The sequence below is a fragment of the Macaca thibetana genome, chromosome 5, assembly GCF_024542745.1.
Source record: "Macaca thibetana thibetana isolate TM-01 chromosome 5, ASM2454274v1, whole genome shotgun sequence".
Classification (NCBI taxonomy): domain Eukaryota; kingdom Metazoa; phylum Chordata; class Mammalia; order Primates; family Cercopithecidae; genus Macaca; species Macaca thibetana.
The window spans coordinates 99241857-99268375 of NC_065582.1; the positions used below are offsets into that span (position 1 = coordinate 99241857).

Below are 26519 nucleotides of genomic sequence, written 5' to 3' on the forward strand. Positions count from 1 at the left end.
GGAGTTGAAGGACACTTCTTTTACCAAAGTGCTAAATTATGCTCTAGTGAGAGAGGCACCAACATCATTGAGAAACTCAGTAGTGACTTTTCCTCTGTTGGTAAAGAAAGACAGCAGGAGATTCTGTTACACAACTGGGCTCAACTGTTACACAACTGGGCCAATAATATGAATTAGAATGACAGAATTCCAAAATACAGATAGTAGGTGGTGGCATTTTATTGTTGAAGCAAGGAGGTTACAAATAATGCAATGAGCAGCCGGGTGTGGTGGCTCACACCTGTAATCCCAGCACTTTGGGAGGCTGAGGTGGGTGGATCACAAGGTCAGGAGTTCAAGACCAGCCTGGCCAAGATGGTGAAGCTTCATCTCTACTAAAAATACAAAAATTAGCCAGGCGTAGTGGCAGGTGCCTGTAATCCCAGCTACTCAGGAGGCTGAGGCAGAGAATTGCTTGAACCTGGGAGGCAGTGGTTGCAGTGAGCTGAGATCGTGCCACTGCACTCCAGCCTGGGTGACAGAGCAAGACTCCATCTCAAAAATAATAAATAAATAAATAAATAAATAAATAAATAAAGCAATGAGCTTGAGCAGCAAGACTGGCATGACAATCTGGGGTCCTGAACTACAGGACACCATGGAAATGGTTAATAAAACACAGCTTCCCTAAAGGCAGATAGATTGGTAACCTAAAACGAAATTACTCAGTTCATATAATCAAAATAAATTAGACAAAAAGGCCAAGCACACCTGGACTAATGAAATGCTTCAAATGTTTGTCTGTTTCCATATCTGAGACAATTTTCAGATCTGAAACATATGAGCTGAAGGGCAAACTGGGTTCTCAGGAGAAAGAACCCTGCCTGAACAGGCAAATGGACAAGTATGTAGGAAAGTGATTCCCACAGCCTTTCTACAAAGGGACTTATAGTTATTCATACAAGTAACCATACACAAAAGAGGAATACAAAATATTTTAAGCACTGTTAGACACTAAGTTGGCTTAGACTAAGTCTAAAATGCTCACAAATGTGGAGTATATAATCCATGCAATACTGTCATGGGTTGTCACACAGTGAGTCCACCAATTCCTCAGAACCAACGAGTGGCCATTTCTCTGATCTTGGCCCTGACTATGTAATTGGTGTAGATATACTGGATTGATATCAGAACTCTCACAGGTGTTTCTGTCCTGATTGGGAGAATATATTGTAGTGAGGAAGGCTACATGGAAACCTCTGAAACTCACCAACTCCTTTCCCACTGGCTGAGTTAGTAAATAAAAAAAAATACTGTATCTTGAAGAGAATGGCAGAGATCAGTGCCACCTTTAAAGCCTTAAGAAATACAAAGGTGATGGTCTGCATTATATCCCAGATTAGTTCACTAGTCAACCTGATAAATTCTGTTTGCTGTACTGGATGTGGAATAATTAACATGGGCTCAAATACATGGAGTGCTATATGGCCATTACTTGGGCAAATGTTTTTATTTCCACTCCTGTTAAGAAGAAGGACCAGAATAAGTTTAAATTCATTTGAAACAGACAGCAATGTACTTTTATGGTCTTCCCACAAGACTGTGTGAACTCTTCTGTCATCAGTCCTAACATAGTCTGAAAAGATCTATACTGTCTAAACATTTACAGAATATCATATTAATCCACTATATAGATAACATCATGTTTTAGGACTAGATGAGCAAGAAGTGGCAAATATGTTAATAAAATATGATTTTGGTTAAACACATGACTTTCAGGAGATGGGAAATAAACCCCATGAAGAATCAGGACCAATTGCATTGGAAAATTTGAGAGTCCCAAAGGTCTGGGCAATATTTTCCCCTTGAAAATAAATGACAAATTATTGCGTCTCACACATCCCAGCACTAAGAATAGAGCATCTTGGGGTCCAAGAGACAGAATAGTCCACCACTGGGAATAGTACTCTAACCTTCAGTGGATGGCATGGAATACAGCCAAATGTGAATAGGATTCAGAGTAGAAAAGTGCCTTGCAGCAGATTCAGACTGCTATGAGAACAACTGTACCATCTAGACCATAGTGTTGTGAAACAACTAATATTTTTCATTTCTGCATGATCCAGGATTTCTGAGTAAAGGATAATTGAATAGGAACCTGAAAGATAAATCCTCGCTGGAGTCATTTGCTTATATTTCAAAATGGTAAAGAAAAGCTATCAATTTTTTCTTCCTCTCTCTGGAGAAGATTTGTTTACATTGCAAAGCAAAAATCCTTCTCTAGGGAGGAGGAGGAATAGATGTGCCAGATGCCCTACTTAAGCTCTGATTCTCATAATTTTTGGATTCCTCTTCTGTAGCAAAACCTCTACATGCACAAGTGATATCTGGCCCTCATTGTGTTGCCCAAAGGAGAATTGGGGCACTGCTGAGATGATCTGCAAACAAATGATGTATTCTTTCATCTAGAAGTAATGTCTCAGATCCTTCACAGTTTCAAACTTAAAATTGTTACACATAATTTGTGGTGGAAAAACACATGTTGTGTGGAATTTCTCACAAGCCCTAGTAGGAGTTTCACAGCATAAATTCTAAGGATTCTGGAACACAACCATATCATCTGCAGTAGAGAATTAAACACTATTTGTAGAACAGCTCCCGGATTGCTCCTTAGCCCTAATAGAGATGGAGAGAATACAGCTTGTTGGCATCAGCCATGGAGACACATGACAGTTTTATGAGAAGGCTGATGAATGAGGATCTGAAAATGATGATGAAGAGCATAGAGTGTTCAAACCCTCACTCTCAATGCTAAGAGGTAAGAAATGGGAGAACACACAGTCTTGCTTGAAAGAAGAAAATATTAATCAGGGTCTTTCAGGGAGAATGAAATGTTATTTAAATCCAATATGTGTAAAGTACTTTGCAAAGAGTTTAACCATCTCTAGAGATCATTAATCATGGAATGGTGGACTTAGGGAAGGAGTTTAGAAGGAACAGAAAAGAGATGGGATCAAGGAACAGAAGGAAAAAGCATTATTGATAGGAGAATAAGACAAAATAACTCTTATCCCAAAAGAGTCTACACTTGAATGATGGTTGAAAAAATAAGGAGGTGAAGCAGGTTGATGTTGGATGCCAAAGAGAAGCGCAAGATAATCAGCAATGGATAATGCAGGTTTTAACCGTCATCAGGGCAGGAGGCCAAGCAATAGCAGCTACAGCATAGTGGGGTGATTTTCAAATGTTTGATGGCTGACAGTGATGGCAAGGGCAGTGGAGGAAGAGATTCCCCATCTCTTCTGAGATCGACAGGAACCCAGCTGTATATTCCATTCCGAACAAACATGCCTATTTTCAGAGAGAATTTACAAAATTCTAGGAGGCTGCTAAGCCTGTAGTCTCCTTTGAAGCACAAACAATTCTGTCTTTGGGCTAGTGTGATAAAAGCAAACAAACCTCAATTTACTGGACACAGCTAAAGTAACTGTCTAGGTGGAAATGCAGAGACCATTGTAGATGATAATGAAGCTAACCCAATCAGATTTGGTGGGAAAAACTATGAGAGGTCTAGGTATACAAAGAGGCCAACGTCACTGGCCCTCATGCTGTATTCCCGATGATACTAATTGATTATCTCAGGGCTATCTGAAGCCTGCTGTACTGAAAAGCTGAATGTCTGAGGACACACCATATGATAATAATCCCATATCCATTTCCCTATGTGCTTACCTTCATTGGATAGGTAAACTAGGTACCACTTTTTCTTATTAATGTAAATAATTTTGCTGTAACAGCTATCTTTTCCCAAGGACTTAAATATGCCCAACACTGGGCATGGTTTATAAGCTTTATTTAGTTTTATACTTAAATAACTCAACTTGCTTGACCCTATTATAATAACCCTTTTTGTTACATAAAGGAAACCAAGGTTAAAAAAAGGTTAAGTAAATCAAGTCTCACAAATGGTAAATTTTGGAGCTTGATTTCAAACTCAGGTGGTTGACATCAGAGCCCCTGCATGCAACCACTAGCCACATTGGTGTTTTCTCTTTTCACTTTGTTTATTCCCATCCATCTTCCCTTAGGAATCTTTCTACTAGGACAGTTGAATACATTTGTTGCAGTCATAAGATTATGTTTTCTCAGACAGTAATAAGTAAAGTGGCAGACAGAGATAACCAAAAGAAAAGGAAGGGGGCATGGGTTAAAATGAATGGAGTAAATTCATTTAGAAGGCCAATGATTTTTTGGTCAAAGTGGCAGAAAGTGGAAAACAGTTAATACTTGATAAAATCTATTTGTAAATCTGCCCTTTATTCACTTAATTCCGAGAGATTGAAATTGAAATATAATTGATATTTCACACATAGTTGAACAAGTGGAAATGAATATATAAAATATATATGTGAGAAAATTGCATTTTTACTGAACATAAAAATCTAGAATGAAAATTTAGGTTTTGCATTTTTGGCTCTACAAAATGGACTTGCAGCTTTTCCTCACTTGGCTAAAAGGTGGCAGCTGAACTGTACTCTGTTTTATAGGTTCGAACTATGATAGTTATTTCAGGTAGATTGCATTTCCCCAAAATTTCTAAAAATACGATGTTTGCTGTTTTAATGCTCTTCCACAGTATCACCACTCCTCATCAAGGTGTAAAGTCTATTTCTCCTCCCCATAAAAGTGGGCTGGCCTTTGTGACTACATTAAAAAAATGAAATATGAGTGATTCCAAGTGACTTTCTAGTCTAGGGCACTGCAGCATAATAGGTGATACTGCTTCTACCTCGCTCACATTCCATTTCTCTCCTCATCTTTGAAATCCAGCCACCATGTTGTGAGGAAGTCCAGGTCACATGGAGAGGCCATGCCATGTGTAAGTGTTCCGGCTGAAAGCCCCAGAGAAGGACACAGAGTACATCCAGGAATAATCCCCAGGTCAGTGGAATGAGCAAGCATTTAGCCGCTCAAAAGATACCAGTCCCCAGGTCACAGGCTTCTGTCCAAGTACAGAAGCTATTCCCATTCTTCAGTTTCCAAGTCTGATGTTCTATTCTCAAAGAAATTTTCTCTGAACTTTCATATTCTATTAAGTTGCCCTTTTATATGTTATTATAATGCCTCATGAATCCCCTCCATAATGTATATAACATGCAAATATGTGTCTACTTATATAATTATACAAATATAATTTGTATAATTTATATTTGTATGAAATCATTCATTATGAAATAAATATATACTTATGCTCCATATATATCACGGAAGAGCTGTATCTTTCTGGTTCACCATATGTACTCAGTATTTTAACTTTGACATTTGGCAGACCCTCAATATATATTTATTGTGTAAATTAATTGTTACTCCAGTGTTACTTCTAAGGGACTCAAGCTACAATGGTTTAAGAGTCCCTAGAGGCTTGGAAAGACTTTGGTATTTGTACTCTAGTAGATTGGTAGGGGATGGTAGAAGACTGTCTAATCAGCAGGGTTTTCAATTTTGCATTTATATCTTCATAGAAAAGTAAGTGTGATTTTGTTTACTTTATAGAAATAAGGAACTCATCAGAGTAGATTTGATTGTAAAAGTGCTTTTCCTCCCTGGAACATATAAATGACTCCTTTCAAAGTGTCCCTTCTTTCTGTGCTGTGTTCTGCCATCATTTATTATTCAGAAAATGAGGCTATGGTGTAAAAGGCAGAAAAGAAAGAAGGGAGCCTTGAAGATAGATGCTGCAAATTTAATCCTGGCCAAATGACCGATGTAGGGGGGGTGACCTAGACCTGGATATGTTTTAAATCTTCCCAGGCCTGTGCCTCTGTAAAACTTTGCAAACAAAGTTTTCCTGAGGAAAACAGAGGCACATAATGTACATATATTTCTAGTGATACATGTGGCACAGTGTAATGCTATGTGAAGCAATGATAAAGATCTTTGAGGGGCAGCATGCTGAATAGAAAGAATAAGGGCTGTGAAGTCAAGCAGACCTTGAACCCGATTCTTCTGCTTTTAGCTGAGCCTTATCTTCAAAGTGGTGTATAATTAGAACTAAATGAAATAAAGCATGTAAAACACGCCATACAGTAAGCTCTCAAAAATTTTCCTGATTAATACTCAGAAATTAAAAAAATAGTGAGCTGTTTTTGTATCTTAACTGAACCAATGCTAGTATTCTGGTTGTAATATTATACTATATTTGTGCACTGTATTTGTGTTACCACTAAAGGGAACTGGGTAACTGGTATATGGGATCTCTCTGTCTTACTTTGTACAACTGTGTGTAAATCTACAATTAGCTCAAACAGTTTAATTTTTTAAATCTAGACTGAGAGGGAGAGGAACCTCCACTCATACAATGGTTCAGCTGAGCTGAAATTCTATTATTCAAGCTCCATCATTTCACAAATGACGTAAGGAAGCCCAAAGATATTTGTTGATTCAGGCAACACATAGTCACCGGCAGAGCTGCAGAAAAACATACAATGTCCTAGTTCTAGGTTGGTTTTGTAATACAAATTTAAACATATTTTTGAGGAGAGATGCTTGGCATCTAAGTAGCCTTTTCTCTTTTAGCTCTGGGATTGCTTGTATTTTGTATTTATAGCCTTTTATAAAGATGACTATTTTTTTCTGGGCAGTGTTTGTAATTCTTTATACTAATATAGATTTTCACAAAATCCTTTCATGTAATAATTTAAGAAAGTATCTGTTGATATATAACCTTGAAATTGGGTGGCTGGGCATGGTGGCTCATGCCTGTAATCCCAGTACTTTGGGAGGCCAAGGTGGGAGGATCACCTGAGGTTGGGAGTTCGAGAACAGCCTGGCCAACATGGTGAAATCCCATCTCTACTAAAAATACAAAAATTAGCTGGGCTTGGTGGCAGGCACCTGTAATCCCAGCTACTCGGGATGCTGAGGCAGGAGAATCTCTTGAACCCAGGAGGCAGAGGTTGCGGTGAGCCAAGATCGCGCCATTGCATTCCAGCCTAGGGAACAAGAGTGAGACTTTGTCTAAAAAAAAGAAAAAAAAAAAGAAAAAGAAATTGGGAACAAGCTTGAGTAAGTAACTAGAATTTAGGATTTCTGCTATCAGTTTTCTCTTGCTGCTCTGTGACAGAAATGCCTTTAAGAGGTTGTATGAATCAGGTCATACTGTCTATAGAAAAGAATAATGTTGTAGGTAATAATATATCCATCACATCTTTTTTGAAATATAATGGGAAAAATTCAACATTTATAAATAAAACACACTGCAGACATACTAATTAGAATATCCAGTATGAAACATCATACAGGGCTAATGAGGCTTTTGAGTAATGTCTTAAAGGACCCCAGACATCCCCATCTCAAAATGCTCTACCTTGTTGACTGGCTTCTTTCTCTGTGACTTTGCCATTATGTTTTCATTCCTATTGGTTGCATGAGTACATTTAGATGTAAATACCTCAAAAGAAAGCTTTTTGTTACCACTATTTATACTGCTTCCAAACAGAAAACTAGCTGAAACCAACATTCTGAGGTGATAAGAGACGGGATAACTAAATTCCGTAGAAGGAAACATTAAGCCATGTTGAGAAAGAACGGGTCTTCATGGGCCATTGCAGTGGGAAACAACACAGAACGCTTGGGTTACGGCGGGAGGAAGACAGTAAATAAAAATAGGGAGAGAAATATTGAAAATGTTTAAGAGAAGACGTCTTAGAAATACATCTTACTACTTTACTGTTTCGTCCAATGTATTTCATAATCAGCATCATGATATTAACAGCACAAAGACAGCATTTTCTTAGAAAGTATACCAATTAAATTTAAATGAGAAAATACAAAAATGGTTATTCATATAGTAAAATTAAATTCTTCGTAAATGTTAGCTGTGACTTTTATCAAAAACATGCTAAAATTATTAAAATTGACAGGAAAAGTGATAGGGACATATAGGATATAAAATGCTCATACCCACAAGAAATCATTTGTGTATACTAAAGGAGAATCTGATATATATTTTTTAATGCTTTAACTGTTAAGTTCTGATATTAGAATGAAATTTCAATTTTTCTACCAGTTGACTGAAGGTTCCAGCTAAAATAATATATGTATATTTCTCACTTTTACAAAAACAGTTAGATTTGTTTTCCATGCTCTTGGCTGTATTCTAAGAGAGTTCTACATGAGTGAGTATGTCACCTCAGTCCTCAAGAGATGAATCAGGCTTAAAGTTAACAGCACACACAACAGTTAAAGATGAAAAATTGCTGTTGTTTCAGTATAGATAAAATCAAGCCACAGTTTGCATTCTATTCGAATTCACTGAACTTGGTAATACATTAGAAAATATAAAAGTATTTTTTATGTTTCTTTCTTAAGTGTGTATAGTTTTTTATTATCCAGAATTCCATATCTGAATTGCAGCCATTACTTGAAGAAAGTGGGTGTATGACACTAATAATTTTCTTAGGGTTTGTGACAATGTTAACTATTTCTCTGAAATGGATGAAACCTCTAAAATGGTGGCGAAAATACTTAGGGCACTGCTTCTACTACTATGGTTTCTTTAAACTTCTTTTTTTTAATTATGAAAGGAATGAAACTCTAACACTGCAAAAGAGCAAAACATGACAGTATATTTTAAATTTCAACTCTTTCTAAGGTTGACTATTATATAATACTATCATAAAAGTTTATCGAGCATCCTTGAAAGCCTATTTCTTCCAGTTACAAATACACACAGATTTTACAAATTGCATTAGTCCATTTTTGTATTGCTATAAAGAACTGCCCAAGATGGGGTAATTTATAAAGGAAAGAGGTTTAATTGACTCACAGTTCCGCAAGGCTGGGAGGCCTCAGGAAACTTACAATCATTGGGAAAGGTAAGAGAAAGCAAGGCACCTTCTTCACAAGGTAGAAGGAAGAAGTGCAGAGCAAAGGGGGAAGAGCCGCTTATAAAACCATCAGACCTCGTGAGAACTCACTCACTATCATGAGAACAACATGGGGAAAACTGCCCCTATGATTCAATTACCTCCACTTTGACACGTGGGGATTATGGTAATTATGGGGATTATAATTCAAGATGAGATTTGGGTGGGGACACAAAGTCTCACCATATCACAAATGCACGCGCATACATACACACATAATATGATACTGTGTATATTGTTTTGTTACTTGTTTTTTCACTTAATAGGTTATGTAATTTAGCTAACTATATTTATCAATGTTATTTAGAGTATTTCCAATTATTTGTTATGTATTTTATAGTAATGCTATGAGTGTCCTTTTACTATCTTTTTGTACATATGTACAAATATGATTATAACTCCCAAGAAAATAATGTTCTTAATCCATTTTTAACTTTTACAAATATTGCCACATTTCTCTCTATAAAAGCTGGACACATTTACACTCCCACCAATAGTGAACCAGGGCCCATTTCCCACATAACCAATTTAAATCTCATAGACAAGTTCTGCCCAATAGAATTTTCTACATTGATGTAAATGCTCTATATCTATGATGTCTAATATAGTAGCCACTAGCTATATATGACTACTGAGCACTTGAAATTTGGGTGGTGCGATTAAGAAATTAAATTTTTATTTTTATTTAATTTAAATGTAAAAAGCCACATGTGACTAGTGTTTACCATATTGAACTGCATAACTATACCAGGAATGGGATCTGGTTTATTTGCAAGCTTGATCATCTTTCATAACTTTTAAAGTGGTTTATTGTTCACTATCAATTATTTAATCTAGGAAATTTTGCGTGTGTATTTCTGCTTTTTTGCTACTGTATTGTGTGTCTTTTATCTTATTGACTTACAAGTACTATTTTCCTGATATGCTGATTTCTACTGGATGTTTATTGATACTTAATCTACCATAGAGGATGCAAACATTTCATTCTGGGCTCTTATTTATTCACAGATACTTTATGCAGTTGGTACTATTGTGAGTTACATATTTGCTTTTCAGTATTATCTAGTTGGTAATGACTTGTGTATATGAAAATTTGGGTTTTGTATATTTAGCTAATATCTTGTCAATTCACCTACTTAGGCTACTAGTACTAACTTTGTGGGGGTTTTCATTAAAATTATTTTCTAATAAGCTTGTATTTCTAAATCATTGTTTGAAATAATTGCAGCTTTGTGGTTTCCTTTGTAATAATTATCTCTTTATTTTTCTTTTATTAGTCTGGCTGAATGCACTAGAAAATACAGAAACACTGAATGATAACAGTAATATGGTAGTCACAATTCTTGTTTTATTTATTATTTTGATATTTGAGAGTTTGATAGTTTATTATTTGATAACATTTGATAGTTTATTATTAATTGTGATATATATGTCTCTATAAATATCTCATGTAAAGATGAGGAAGTCTACTTTAATTTCTGTATTAACATTTAATCTATAAATAAATTCATTAATAATTTTTCAATGCAAAATCCATTTAAGTTATTGGTATATTCATTATAAGCCCATCAACACTTTATTATAATTATTGCTTTATGCCATTGCCTTTTAAATCAGATAGAAGAAAAGAGTTACTAATAAAAATATATTTATAATGTCTTTTATATTTATTTATGTAGTTAACCTTTAACAGTATTCCTTGTGTCTTATGTGAATTCAAGTTGCTCTTTGGTATGTCTCATTTCAGCCTAGAAACCCCCATTTAGTATACTTTTAGGGCAGGTCTGCTAGGGATTAATTTTTCAGAATTTTTGTCTGGGAATTAATTTTCTCCTTTATTTTCACAGGAAAATTTCTTTGGATGTACAATTCTTTATTGGCAATCATTTTCTTACAACACTGAAAATGTCATTCTATTTCTGGCCACCATAGTTTCAGATAGGAATTATTTTATTGATGATCACTTATAGGTGATGAGTTGTTCTCAAAATTCTCTCTTTGTCCTTGGCTATTCACAGTTTTACTATGATTTGTCTAGGTGTGGATCCCTTTTAGTTGATTCTATTTTGAGTTCCTTAATCTTCACGAATGTGCAAATTAGTGTTTTTTTATCAAATAGGAAACAATTCACACTATGATTTATTCAGATATTCTTTCTGCCTCTTTCTCTCGCTCCAATCCTTCTGGGAGTTTATCATGCCTATGTTGGTGTGCTTGATGATGTCCCACATATCCCTGAGGCTCTGCTCAATTTTTTTCATTCATAATTCTTTGTGTTCCTTAGAATTGATAATCTCAATTGATCTATCTTTAGCTCCATTGATTCCATCTTCTGCCATTTCAAATCTGTTTTTGAGTCCTTCTAGTAAAATTTTTATATCATTTACTTTAATTTTTAAGTGCATTATTTCTACTTTATTTTAAAATTATTTCTACCACTTTATTGATATTTTCTATTTGAGATAGTCTCATATTTTTATTTAATTTTTAAATCATGGTTTCCTTTAGTTCTCAAAGGTATTTATAATAGCTGATTTAAAATCTTCGACTAGTAAGTCCAAGGTCTTAATAGTCCAGTAGTCTTTCTCAGGGATAGTTTCTATTGATTATTTATTCCTCCATCCCTACCCGCCACACCCTATATATGGGGCGTACCTCTATCTCATTTATTTGGGTATCTCAAGATTTTTTACTGAAAAGTGAGACATTTAAAATAAACATACTGTGACAACTCTGGAAATCAGATGGAAATAGGACTTCCAGGACTTGCTCCTGTTGCTAGTTGTTGTGCCTCTCTTTATTTTCCTTTTATTTGTTTGTGACTTTCCTGTACTAATTCTGTCAAGTCTGTATTCTTTAATTTACTCATCAGCTAGTGATTGGACAGGGATCTCCTTACATACCTTGAACCAATAAGTCTCACAGCCTTTGCTGACAGACTCTGTGTTTATGTTCAGGAACATCTTCAACACTTCAGACAACTTACAGTTCTGCCATAACCTTTACTTCTTGATTTTATAGCAACTAAAGGTCAGTCATAGGTGAGCAATTAAGACCTTCTCCAGTGTTTTCTGTACATGTTCGCAGTCCTGCACATGCATGTGGCCTTCTAGATTCCCAGGAATGTGTGGAGTTTTTAACTATCCTCTAAAGTCCTTTCATTCCCCAGTTTTTCCTTTTAAGTTTCCTAGCCACTTATTAGCCCTAAATGGGATCTCTGCTTAAGGAAGCTGTGTTGTTCAACAATTGCCAATAGTTGCTTTAGACACACACCTGGGAATATGGCTATTCTCACAGAGAAAGCTCTAAGTCAGGCCAAATAAAGATAAACCTGCCACACCTATAATTCCAGCACTTTGAGAGGCCAAAGTGTGAGGAACACTTGAGGCTAGGAAATTGAGACATGCCTGGGCAACATAGCAAGACCCCTGTCTCTGAAAAAAAAAAATTAGCAGGTGTTGGTCAAGCACATGCAGTCGTAGCTACTTGGGAGGCTGAGGTGGGAGGATCACTTGAAATTAGGAGGTCAAAGCTGCAATGAGTCAAGGTCATGTCACTGAACTCCAGCCTGAGTGACAGAGTGAGACTCTTTCTCTAAATAACTAACTAAATAAAATAATAACAAACCTTGAGAATGAAGTTTTTCAGGTAGCTTCCATACAGGTCAAATGGTCATTTTGCATGTGGATTTGGGTGATTTCCAAACCCTTCTTCCCACCCAGTGACTACTAGGCTGTTGTTTTTCAGTTACTGTGGGTGTGAATCTGTTGGTCTTAAAGGATATCATGAATTTGAATGGGCATAAAGTAAGTTCAAGCACCACAAAGCTCATTGTTACCAAGATCTGATTATTTTTCTAAAATAAAAGTTCCTCAGATTGTTGGAAAACTTCAGTTAGTTTCCAGGATTCTGAAAAGTTGATTTTGACTTTTTTTTTTTTTTTTTTTTTTTTTTTGCCAGTATCCTCATTACTTTTATGGAGGAGGAGTTTTGGGAGGGTTTTACTACAACCTTCCCTTCTTCTTTTATTTTGAAACAATTATAGTGGATTAGAAAAGTGTATCTAGGGATTGATAATCAAAGGTTGTATAATTGACTACAATTATGTTTAACAAAATAAAGTTCAAGGTGAATTACAAAGGGCTGAAATATTTTATTTCGATTAAATACATAATAGTTATGGTCTTGGTACTGCAAATAACATTTCTTGGAGATGTTTAGATGTAGAGAGAGAAACAGATAAAGTCACAAGGGTCGAGGCTTTAACATACCACTCTAAGAAATAATTACTCATAGCCAAAAACAACATAGTATTACAGTATTATACAGTATTCTGACACAGCTAGGTTTCAGAAATCATTATACTTGACAAAAAGGATAATTTACATTCTTTTTAAAATCCCATGTAACAATTACAAAAATCTCTTTAGCAACAAAGAAAATCTCTAGAAATTCTCAAAAGTAATCTTTTAATGCATGGCATTTTCTGAACACAATAAAACTCTAGTTGATAGAAAAAAAGACAGAAAAAGGCATAAAATAAGCTTGCCTAATTTGAAATAAACACTTTTCTACGTAACTCAGATTAAAGATAAAACCAAAACTAACAAAATTTTTAGAAGACTATCACTATTTTAACTTTCATGAAAACTGTTTTTGAATAGCAGCTATTATTATTTTGTGGATACATTAATTTCTTTACATTCCCTGAGGATACAAATTTCAAATAAACATTGTCCTATCTGTATTTCCTCAGTCTTAAAAGCAGATTTTGACAGTCCAAAATATTATAATATCTATAATCATATTTCCCAGAGGCAACCACTTTTGGCACTATTTTGTGCTATAGTAGTTATCTCCTTAACTATGAGTAAGATAACTATATCTCTATGTTATGGTTTAACAATTTTAGACATTATGAACTGTCTCTTCTCTTGGAAAGATTAAGATTTACTCACATTATCTACTGTTTCTTCTTGCCTTTGTCATTTTTGCTTTCGGTATTTTTTTTAACACTCCTTAGTAATTTAAAATAATATTCCTAAGCCATTCTTTCTCATAACAATAACTTTAGTATATAAACTACCCACCATGTAGTAGGTGCATATTATATCATTTTCTTCTCATCTCAGACTTCTGTGTAGATACCTTCATTATTATAATATCAAAAAGACAATAAAATTATATTTAATACATCTGTGCTTAGTAAAAAATTTGGTCAAATACTCAAAACCAACAAACTGTAATTTCTTTAAATTTTTTAAATTTTTAATTAGTGTGGGTACATAGTAGGTATATGTATTTATGGGGTACATGAGATCTTTTGGTACAGGCATACAATGTGTAATAATCACATCAGGGTAAATGGGGTATCCATCACCTCAAGCATTTATCCTATGTGTTACAAATAATACAATTACACTCTTTTAGTTACTTTGAAATGTACAAATAAATTATTTTTGACTATAATTCTCCTGTTGTCCTATCTAATACTAGGTCTTATTTACTCTTTCTAACCATTTTTTTGTACCCATTAACCATCACCAATGCCCCCCTCCCAATTCCTCCTCCTAGCTTCTGGTAACCATCTATCTGTTCTCCATCTCCATGAGTTTAATTGTTTTGACTTTTATATCCCAAAAATAAGTGAAAATATGTTTGTCTTTCTGTGCCTGGCTTATTTAACTTACCATAAAGATCTCCAGTTCTGCAAATGACAGAATCTCATTCTTTTTTATGGCTGAATAGTACTCCATTGTGTATATGTACCACAGTTTCTCCATTCATCTGTTGATGGACACTTAGGTGGCTTCCAAATCTTGGCTATTATGAACAGTGCTGCAACAAATATGGGAGTGCAGAGTCTCTTCAATATACTTTTGGGTATATACCTAGCAGTGAGATTGCTGAATCATATGGTAGCTCTGTTTTTAGTTGTTTGAGGATCCTCCAAACTGTTCTCCATAGTGGTTGTATTAATTCACATTCCCACTAACAGTGTACAAGGGTTCCCTTTTCTCTACATCCTTACCAGCATTTGTTATTGCCTGATTTTTGGATAAAAGCCATTTTAACTGGAGTTGGATTATATCTCATTGTAGTTTTGATTTACATTTCTCTGATGATCGATGATGTTGAGCACATTTACATATGCCTGTTTGCCATTCATATGTCTTCTTCTGAGAAATATCTATTCAAATCTTCTGCCCATTTTTACATCAAATTATTAGACTTGTTCCTACATAGTTGTTTGAGCAAACTGCACTTTTATTCACTTCTGAGCCAGTTAGTGTGCTAGCATTTACCTTTCCTTCTCAATAAGCCCCATTCTATGACCTCTGTGACAGCCGAAAGTATCAAGTGCAAATAGATTATTTATTCTTACACTCTGCTGACCACTCAAAATCATACCACATTTTACTTTGCTTAATGTTAGGACCATTATTTTAGTATAGAGGTTTTAATTTTCTCCTGGCATTTCTTATCTTTTTGTTGTTGTTAACAAAATCGTATTTTTTTTTTTGCACTATATCCTCAAAATTAGCCAGCATTTTATAGACCTTTGACCAAAAAATTACAACCTGGTTGTGTTTCTCTTTTGTGCTATTGATGTTTTACAAATGTCTGGTGGTCATTCTTTTCCTTGTTATAAGTTGATAATTCTATTGTCCCTCTTTGCATATATCTGTTCCCCTAAGTGTTGTCCTCTTCCCGCCGCGCCCCGCCCCCAGAAAGAGGGTCTCCATATGTCTTGCTTACACTTGGACTTGAACTCCTAGGCTTAAGTGATCCTCCTACCTCAGCCTCCTGAGTACTCCTGAGTAGCTAGAACTGCAAGCACATGCAACCATACCTGGTTTTCTTTTTTCAAACGAAGAATATGCATTCTCTGGAAGCATGGGGAAGATGTGAATTTGCAGGTTTTATTTTAGAAGACTCATGGGGAGGTAGCAGCCAGTCACAATGACACCAATCTTGTGGGGAAAAGAAAAACAAGAATGAATTTGTATTGCCTATTTTGCAAGGCATCTTGGGGAACTACTAATTGGAGATCACTTTACATTAAATTTTAATTTGAGCTTTTTCGGGCCCCACAGGTATTGTGAATTCAAACCTATACTGGAAAGAATGACTCCCACTTCTGCTGAAATCTCTTTCTACATATTGTTTTGCTTCTCATTCCCTTGTTCAGTTTTTACCTTTGTGTGTCATTTAATTTAAGTGTACCTCTTACAAACAACTAATTACTGTTCTTTGTCTTTGACAGGGGAACTTATCTAATCATAATTGTAATCATAATATGTTTAAACTTTTTGCTGCCATCGTGTGTTATGTTTTCTTTTGTTTGGGTTTTCAAATGTCGTTTAAAAATACTTCCCTGTTTATAACTTTGTTACTTCTTTCTAATGATTTGCAAATTGAATATCTTATTTCTCTTATTGTACTGGTTGTTCTGAAATTTGAAACAAAATAATCCATTTATTTCCTCAGTGTCAAGAATTAATCATTTGGCTTTTGATAGTTTGGAATTGTTTATTATATTGTGGGTCCTTTGTTTAATGAATTTTCTTTTAAAAATTATATGGCCAGGCACAGTTGCTCCCGCTTGTAATCCCAGCACTTTGGGAGGCCGAGGTGAGTGGCTTACAAGGTTAGGAGTTCGAGAACAGCCTGGTCAATATGGTGAAACCCCATTTACTTAAGATATTTTGGGCTGAGCATGGTGGCTCACGCCTGTAATCCCAGCACTTCGGGAGGCCAAGGCGGGTGGATCACTTGAGGTCAGGAGTTGAGACCAGCCTGGCCAACATAGTGAAACCTTGTCTTTACCAAAAATACATCAAATTAGCTGGGTATGGTGGTGGGCGCCTGTAATCCCAGCTACCTGGGAGGCTGAGGCAGGAGAATCCTTTGAACCCAGGAGGCAGAGGCTGCAGTGAGTCGAGATTGCACCACTGCACTCCAGCCCAGGTGACAGTGTGAGACTTCATCTAAAAAAAAAATTATATTAATTTTTGGAGTGGTAGCCTCAATAATTATTTAGAGTTAAGAGAAATTTTTCTGGTCTCTTTGCTCATCATGGTTTCTTGAATTCAAAACCTTTCTCTCCCTTGGTTTATAATGATCATTTTTTGATAATGTATCTTCAAGCCAATTTTATGGGTGTGATATGGTTTGGCTGTGTCCCCAGCCAAATCTCATCTTGGATTATAGTTCTCATGATCCCACATGTCATGGGAGGGACCTGGTGGGAGGTAATTGAATCATGAATCATGAAGGTGGTTACCTCCATGGTGATCTCGTCATAATGAGTGAGTTCTCATGAGATCTGATAGTTTTGTAAAGGGCCGTTCCCCCTCACATGCTGTCTTGCCTGCTGCCATGTAAGATGTGCCTTCACTCCTTCTTTGCCTTACACCATGATTGTGAGGCCTCCACATCCATATGAAACTGTGAGTCCATTAAACCTCTTTTTTAAAATAAATTACCCAGTCTCAAGTATGTCCTTATAGCAGTGTGAGAATGGACCAATACAGGGTGCCATCAGTAGTTAACATTGCTGTAGAAATACAACTATGCTAAAGTCTTACTTAAAATTCATAACTACAAATCATACATAGGCTCTTAATATTGGTCTGTGATCATACCACATGTCCCTAGTCTATTTCCTCTCCCATTCTTCTAGATGTGTGCTGTCCAATAAAGTAGCCATTATCTATATGTATTTCATTTTCCATTTAAATTAATTAAAATAAAATAATGTTGTTTCTCAACTCCACTATTGTTTCAAATGGCCAATCACCATATGGTGATAGTGGTCGTGCTGGTAGGCAAAGTAATGGCCTCTCAAAAATGTAGGCATTCTAATCCTGGAACCTATGGATATGTTACCTTACATGGCAAAAGGGACTTTGTACATGTGATTAAGGTCAAGGGCTTTGAGATGGGAAGATTATCCTGGCTTATCCACAAAGGTTCCAATCTAATCACAAGGATACTTAAAGTGGAGGAGGAAGACAGAAGAAAAGATCAGGGTAATGAGCTGTGAGAACTCAACATGCCTTGCTAGCTTTGAAGATGCAGGAAAGGAGCCACAAGCCAAGGAATGCAACTGGGCTCTAGAAGTTGGATCAGTCAAAGAAACAGATTCTCCACCAGAGCCTCCAAAAAGGAATGCAACCATGGTGACATCTTGGTTTTAGCCCAGTGAGACCACGGTGCATTTCTGATCTACAGAACTTATAAGATAATAAATTAATATTGTTTAAGCCACTAAAGTTGAGACAATTTGTGGTGGTAGAAATAGAAAACTAATATAGCTACTATTTCAGATAGTGCAAATATAGAACGTTTCTGTCTCTGCAGGAAGTTCTATTGGACAGCACCAATTTATAAGATTTTAAATAATTGAAGGTACAGTAAATGGAGTCCTCATTCACTTTTGGTAATCTCTCTTTCTTTGGTAATCTTCACTTTCTGGAATGATCTCATCTAGTCTCATAACTTTGAATAGACAACAATAAAAGCTGTTGATTCCAAATGTATATCTTTAGTTTGGACTTCTGACTCCAGATGCATATATACACAACTGATCATTTAAAAGTTCCAATTAGATAGTTAATGGACATCTTAAACACAGCATGAATAAAACTGAACTCCTGATCTCTCCCAGCATAGACTTGCTTTATTTACATTATTTTCATCTTAGTTAATAATAATTATGCCATTTTCAATTTCTCAGGAAAAACACTAGAGTCATCTTTGACATCTATTTCTCTTATAACACTCATACAACCTATATCAAAACTCTTTTTGACTATATAAAGGATAAAACTCAGGAACAGCCAATGAAAGAGAGGCATAGAGCAAAGAAAAGGGGCAGGTACAGGACCTTCCAAGCCCTCTTCAGGCTTACCCACCTCACAGCTCCTCTCTTGATATATTCGCCAACCCAGAAGCTCTCTGAAACTCATGGTTTAGGGGTTTCTACGGAGATTGCATTATGTATGCATGATATGGATTAAGTCTTTGGTCATTGGTGATTGAACTCAATCTCCAGCCTGTTTTCTCTCCTCAGACGTCAGGGAGTGAGGCTGAATGTTCCAGCCCTCTAATCATGCCCTAGTTTTTCTGGCAACTAGCCCTCATGCTGAAGCTTTCTAGAGGCCCCCAACCACCACTCTTCTCATTAACATACAAAAGATACTCTATTAGTCCACAAATTTCAATTTCAGTCTTTTGGAGCTATATGCTGGAAACCAGAGTCCAGTTTATTTTTTATCACATTCAGTCTATAAAATATATTCTGCATCTAATGACTTCTCAACACTTCCATTGCTACCACCTTATTCCAAGCCACCATTATCTTTAGCCTAGATGATTGTAATAGCCCACTCTATTACAAACATAGTCCAATGTAATAACAGAACCTACTCTAGGGAAATAATAGAAGCCAATTAGTCACAAAATTGTTAAATACCTGAAAGAACAAACGGAAGAGTTAGGATAATCCAGACATTATTTATTATAGCCAGCTACTACCCCTAGAGATGATATTATTGGAACCCAAAAGCTGAGACCACCCAATACAAATGGCAATCACAGTAGCCTGCCCAGCAGGGACCGGCCTTGGGGCACATGCAGCAGTCACCACAGGCACAACCCAACAATAAGAGAGAGGGACCAATGCCCCAGCTTGTCCCTTCTTGGTGCCCTGAACTTCATGACAATGCTTCTTTTTGAACAAATTCAATTTGAAACCAATTAGCAAGGGAATCTGGGAAGTATATTTTGTAGGGGTTAGGCCTCTAAGATATAGATGTAACTAGAAGAAGGGGAGGGAATGAATTTGGGAGAAAACAGATGCTTTCTGATTTGTCTCCCAGCTTCCATTAAAGCTGTCTACCCACTACCACTCTCCAGTACATACACATTCTATTCCAACAGAGGAGGCAAAGTGATCCTTTTTAAAATAAAGCAAATTATTTCACTCCAATGGCCCAAATTTTATGGTTGTATTCCTGTCTTGCAGAGTAAAAGTCAAAATCATCACAGTAGCCTACAAAATCTACATGACCTCCCTCCCATTTCACCTCTTTGACGAAACCTGCTTCTTTTTCCCTAACTCAATTTTCTCATGCTACGGTGACCAGCTTGCTGCTCCTAGAGGGCACCAGGAACCTTCCTAACTCTGGATCTTTCCAGCTACTATTATTCCCTTCCTCTAATATCTGCATGGCTTACTCTCTCACCTGCTTCAAGCCATGCTGAAACACCAGGTTTTCATGTTAAAGAGCCATCCTTGAGCATCACAGCAATATGCAGAGAACATGTAACAAAAGCTTCCTGTAAAAGAACTGAATTGGAAGAGATATTTAGTGCTCAATGCTTTTACTGTTTTTTTCCTTACATTAAACTATGCTAACTTAACACGTCTTTGTTGTCTTCTTCTATGATTTGACATCTAATGAAAAACATTATAATATTACATTATTATCAAAGCTGTAACTGTAAAAAGAATTTGAACAGCCAGACATGAAAATGCAGATGACACCCCAGAACATTTATGTTGTTGATGTTGTTCAATACAACTCATTTCATGGTTCAACTCAGCACAATATCCTACTTGAACAAAATAATAAAGAGAGAAATGCCAAATAATAGGGGAGAACGTAGTAGACTCTAAAGCAACAGTTTAGCTATTACACCAAAAACAAGTGCTATCTGAATACATTATAAACTTGACAGATTTTGACATGAAGAAGCTAATTTAGTAGAACTGTCACAATCACAAGTCTCTCTTTCTTGTTTCAAGGAAATTTTGATTGAATGCTAACTGAAGCACTGAGTGGCATGCTGCAAAATTTAATATTTGTTATTTTTTCTCAATAAAACAGTAACAACAAAGTAGTATATGATCTAAAAGTAAATCTGCTGACAAAGCAGAAACCAACTTGTGGGCACTTCTCTGCCTCATGCCTGTCTCATACTATATAAGTAATCTTTTACCTGAATGGGATATTAGCTACATTATTGTTTTTAACCAAGATCTGTTTTCTTCAGTGTTGACGTGCAATTAATTTTCCTGGCCAGCGAGAAGTGTGGCTAGGAAAACTGAAAAGGGTAACAAATATGGCCATTACAAATATGGCCACAATAATCAATCCTTTCCTTATCCATGCCCTTTTCCATTGATTTTCAACTACTCCCATCAAGAGATGGAGTCTGTTTCTTCACCTTTTTATCTGGGCCAGCCTGGTAAATAGAATGTGGTAGAAGTGACAGGATGCTATTTCCAAGCCATGAAGTGAAGGATCTTCTGTGTGACTCTTTCAGAACTCTGCCACCACCATGTGTTTCTTCTCCATGTGGTTTCTCATCCACCATCAGTCTAAACCAACCAGCAGCAGACCCTACAAACACGGTCAGCCCAGAAAAAACATCCAGCTGAGCTCTGTCCAAACTGCCAGTTTGCAGATATGTAGGCTAAAAGAGCAGCTGCCTTAAGCCACTATGTTTGTGATTGATTATTATGTGGTAATTATAAGGTAGCATCTTTCTTTGCTGACAAGTAGAGGAAAAAGATACTGATTTCATTTTGAATTGCAGCTTGAGTTTTAACTGGAATAAGCAGAAGGTCCCTTTGGTGTCAACAGATTAGATAAAAAGAATTGGGTTGTTTGTTCCCCCTAGTGTTTCCTCACTAGATCACAGTTCTAGATACCAGTGGCTGGCACTCATGCACCATGTAGTGGTACAGGAAGTCCATCCCCCTTAAAACAGAGGAGCTCTGAGAGCAGAATGGGCATTTTCAATTCTGCTCAGACAGCTAAGAAAAAAAACAACACGTTTAATTACTGTCACACAGATGTACTACTTTGATTGTCAACTTTTGTTTGATTAAATCAGTCTTTTATGGAAAAGGAGGCTAACATTCTTATGGTACAAAATTGGCTCATACAAACTAAAGCAGAAAAAATTCATAAATCACACACCACAGCTAGAATTGACTTATTTTGGTCACACTGAGTAGAAAGAGAAGTCCCTTCAACACAGTCCTCAGACTGGTATATCTGGAGGGTCATCTCCTATCCTCCTAAACAATGCTAACAAATGGACTGGACCAGTTCAAACCTCACAGGAAGAGCCAGTATAAAGTATATGGGCATCGAATCAAATCAGATGAATGTAAGAAATACTGGGAAAACAATGATAAAGAAGGCAAAAGGAAATCGCCTACCCAAGCATCTCCTATTGTTTCTAGATTTATCATTGGCAGGTAGGTAAAGTCACCCAAAATATCTTCTTGATACTGACTGAAGTCTTCATTTCATGTGTATCTCCTTACTACACAATTCAACTTACAAAATCATTCTGGAAATCAAGTCTATCAGGTACTAATTAACTCATATTCACATGTATCACTATGTACTATGAATCTTCATTATGTCAGGTCATGATAAAGATTCAAAAATGAGTAAGCCATAGACACTGTGTTACACAATGTATGGGGGATGTTGGTAAAGAAACACCTTAACATAGCTAACAAAAGGTAGAAAATAGGAAGAAATTACATTAGTTGAAAATGGAGAAAATCATTTGAATTGGACCCTGAAGGACAGGCAGGATTTGAACATGAATAACAGTGACATGGAAGAAGAGGAAATCTAGGATGAGACAATAGCTTGTTTCTCTTTGCAGAGAGGAAAATATATTGGGTGGACCTGGCCAAAGCTATTACATTAGTAAAGCTTTTCTTTGGAGGTCCTGGCCTCTTGTTGCTGACCTAAGAAGGTAAGAAAGAAAAAAGCATTAGCATAGGAAATGAACTATATTTAGGACTAAATTATATAGAAGCAATATATCCTTGCTTCTGAAACATAAATCAATGTGGACTTTGTAACTTTTCAATGAATATTCATAACTTAGAATGTATTTTAATGACATTTTAATCATATCTCAAGCAATGCACACATTAATTTTCTTTTGTCTGCAACTTTATTACTCCATTGGAATTACAGGATTTTGCTACCCTTTTTGTTCTGTGATACAATTAGTCCATGTAGATTTGTTAGTACTTACCTTTAGCCCAGTAAATAATGTAGATTATGGTTACCTTTAGTGTGCCTGATTTTGTTCTAAGTATATTTTTCTCAGACAACTCAAAGTTATCATTTTAATGACTGACTTGAATTCCTTCCTAACAAATCTAAATCTAAATGCCTTGTGTTTTTTTACTTTTTCCTTCCTCATCTTATTATTTTCTCTCCTCTCTCTTATGTTTTCTTTTTTTTTTTTTTTTTTGTCCTCCAAATTTTCCTGTAGCAAAATGAAATTGCTGTCTCCTATCAGATTATAGCAATCCTGGCATTATTACAAAAGATTTCCCTCATCTAACTAGAACTAAGAAGCGATACGTTTTAATCTGAGATATTTCTAGACTGACATAAAAAGTAAAGTTTTGAATTTGGCTCTATCACTTAACCCATAAACAAGCTTAGTACACCTTACTTCAGATTCCTTATGAATAAATTCTGACTTTAATAGAAATATTGACACATGTTTATTGTATGTTTTGTGTGCCAGAAATTGTGCTACATGATAGAAAACATACAAAAATGTAAGATTCTCATAAGGCTAAGGACTATGAAATATAAAGAAATCAATAAAATCAGTCAAAATGCCTCATAAAAATGCAAATCATGTTTTAAATGCTAAAGAGAGCTTCATATTAGCTGTATAGAACTTTATATCCTAACACATATGAAGTGAACAAGAGTGAAGACACAATACTGTTGAATAGACTCTATTTCCCTTTTAGTGTTTGCCAAGCATGACTACATAAAAGCTTTAGTTCTCCAGTAATCAAGAGGCTAATGTTTACAAAATTTTTTTCTTTGTACCTCATTGCTGCAGAATAACTTCTTTCTTTGGCATTATTTGATATCAATGAAAGCCTCTTTTAAAAATTTTTTCTTTTATATTTTTCTTTGTTCAAAATTAAACAGCGGGGATAAGTAAAAAAAAAATCTTATACCTTAGAATTTTGACAGATAAGTGCAGGATATAAAGGGCATGCATAGGATTTAAAATGTAATGGGATATGTGGAAGACTATATAGAGGCCTGTGACTATAACCTAATGCATGGTGCTGTGGTCTAGGAATTATCAAGGCCCGGAGACTCTGAGGAGATAATCCTTATCACTTGTACCTCACTAGCTAAACTTTGTATTATGCAATATACGTGGCAGTGTGATAAAGAAAAGGGGTAGGCTTTGGAAGTGATTGGAGAAAACACTGTAGTGATGACCAGACATAATTGTAGTAAAACTTTACCTGTTTGAATTGAGCTTGGAAATAATAGTTCAGACTATTTGCTTGGTGACAGACATCAGGCACTATGAGGTTAATGAAATATTTTAAGACTTTGAAAGACAAACTGGTTTTTGTCTTCTTTTTTACTTTAGATCCTATAAGGTTTTTACATCAAAGAGCCATTACTACTGCATAGGGAAAGAAAAACAAGACCTTGCCTGTTTTTGGTAAAACAAGATGGATAAATTATTTTGTAAAATAAATATTTATCTACAATTTTTGAAGGTCCTGAATTTATAGTTTCCATATGGTATAGGATGCAGTAATCTTATATCACATTTGTGATTTGTGTAAATGATTACTATTTATTAAACATTATTTAAAATACGTATGAACCATACCCAAAAAGCATATTTAAAGTAACATATCATGATTGTCTATGATTTCTTTCAAAAAAAATAAGCAAATATTAGAAAATCTGTCAAAGTAATACCTGATAGTAAAGGCTTAAGAAGAAAAACATGTTTATCTCAGTTTTTATAGTCTTTGCTAAGGTTTAAAATATTTGTATTAAAAACTCTTGGTAACCTCTTAAACTTGTAATAGTCATGTAGCAAAAATTTGCTACAAACATTGGACATAATGGAGAAACTGATCACATTCCTACCACCACAACTACTATATCACAAAATACTGGAGGCCTTATCAAACACTATGTGAAAAGAAAAGAAAATGAGTTATAAATCTGAAAGGGAAAAGCCAAAATTGTCATTATTTCAAATGATGTAATAATATGCTCAGAAAAAAAAGAACAAGAAACAACTGATGAAGAACAAGAAACTGACAAAGTATTAAAAATAAAAAACTGAGGGCAGTTTATCACATTCAAGATTAACCTACCTTGGGAAACTCTTCCGAGATGCAACAAATGGGAGAATTCTCGATCAAGGAAATGGAAATCATACAACAATATGTAATTGTCTTTAAATATGTTACGCAAACATCTCAAAAACATGATGATGAAATAAAATATATGCATCAAGTACTGAAGGTTACTAAACAAAAATAGTAAAATATGAAAAGAACTCTTTTAAAAACATAAAAATGAAAAAATACTATTACAAATGAGAAACTCAAAAGTTGAAATAAACATTTGATAACATGGCTGAATACAGAATTAAATACTGAAGTATAGAACTGATGAACTAACTTAGAACGCAGCACAGGAACTAGCAGATACGAATATATGAAAAGGGATCAGCAAGGTCCTTAGCAAGGTCAGTTTGCTTTTTAGTTCGGATTTATAAATGTTTGTGAAATGCCCAAATACTAGGAATAAAGAGAAGGTCATAAAAGCAACCAAAGGAAACAAATATTACCTACAAAAGATGCAGGAATTTTGCTCCAGAGTTCAACTAAAGTCCAGGTTCTTGTCTAACAACCAGGAAAAAATTAGGCACGCAGACACATTGAAAGGTAAGGATAGCAGCATTTAGTAAAAGAAAGCTCTCAGCAAAAATAAAAAGAGGACCTGCCAACAGACTCCCAGCTCACAGACTGAATACCAGGCCACCACACACGAGCTGAAGAGCCCAGACTCCTCCCCGGGCATCAGGCTTGAATTCTCGGTGGCTCCACCCCACTCCTCCAGTATGCAGGTGGGCCCCCCAGTCTGCTGTGGGCATGCCCAGGCAAAGCCCTGTTCCGTCATCTACACAGAAGCATCTAATGTAAACATTTGTGGGGCAGGTCAGAGATTCTCTGGGAACCCTCTCTTATCCGCCTCTTACATCTATCACAAATAGATAACATCTTTATAAGTGCTCTCACTAGCAACACAATGTCCTAGGAATTATATTTTCAAATTTTAGAAGGGAAATGATTGTTAATATAGAGTACTGCACCCTAGTAAACCATCATTCGAGAGTGAGCGTAAAATATAAGTGTTTCAGATACTCAGTTTTTGATCACATGTACTAACTGGAAAATAACTATAGAATGTACTTCAGCAAGAAAATAAAAATGATCTCAAATAAGAGTAAATATTGAGAAAAAATTTATTCAAAATAAGCAGCAAAACATGTTCACAAATTTAAATAAGCATTGACTTAGAAAAGCTGCATTTTTTGCTTGAAACAATGTGTAAAAAATTTTCCACATGTGATTATAGAAGATAGGAGCATGATTTAGTTCAGAATGTAACCTCTCTCTGCTTTGAAAGAATACAGACTAACTGGTTCTAGGGAATATCAGAAAATATAAATATGATATATAAGTGAAAAAATGTTGAGTTATCC

At 35.7% G+C, this 26519-nt stretch overlaps 1 long non-coding RNA gene across 1 annotated transcript in view; it reads right to left on the reverse strand.

Annotated features, from left to right (window-relative positions):
• Window positions 1-25774, reverse strand: part of LOC126954732 (uncharacterized) — a 38806-nt gene extending 13032 nt beyond the window's left edge. The window contains exons 1-2 of the long non-coding RNA XR_007725709.1: window positions 25602-25774; window positions 15760-15880 (exon numbers count right to left, since the gene is read on the reverse strand). This is a non-coding gene — a long non-coding RNA (uncharacterized LOC126954732). The remainder of the gene's footprint in view (window positions 1-15759; window positions 15881-25601) is intronic.
• Window positions 25775-26519: the final 745 nt, after the last annotated feature.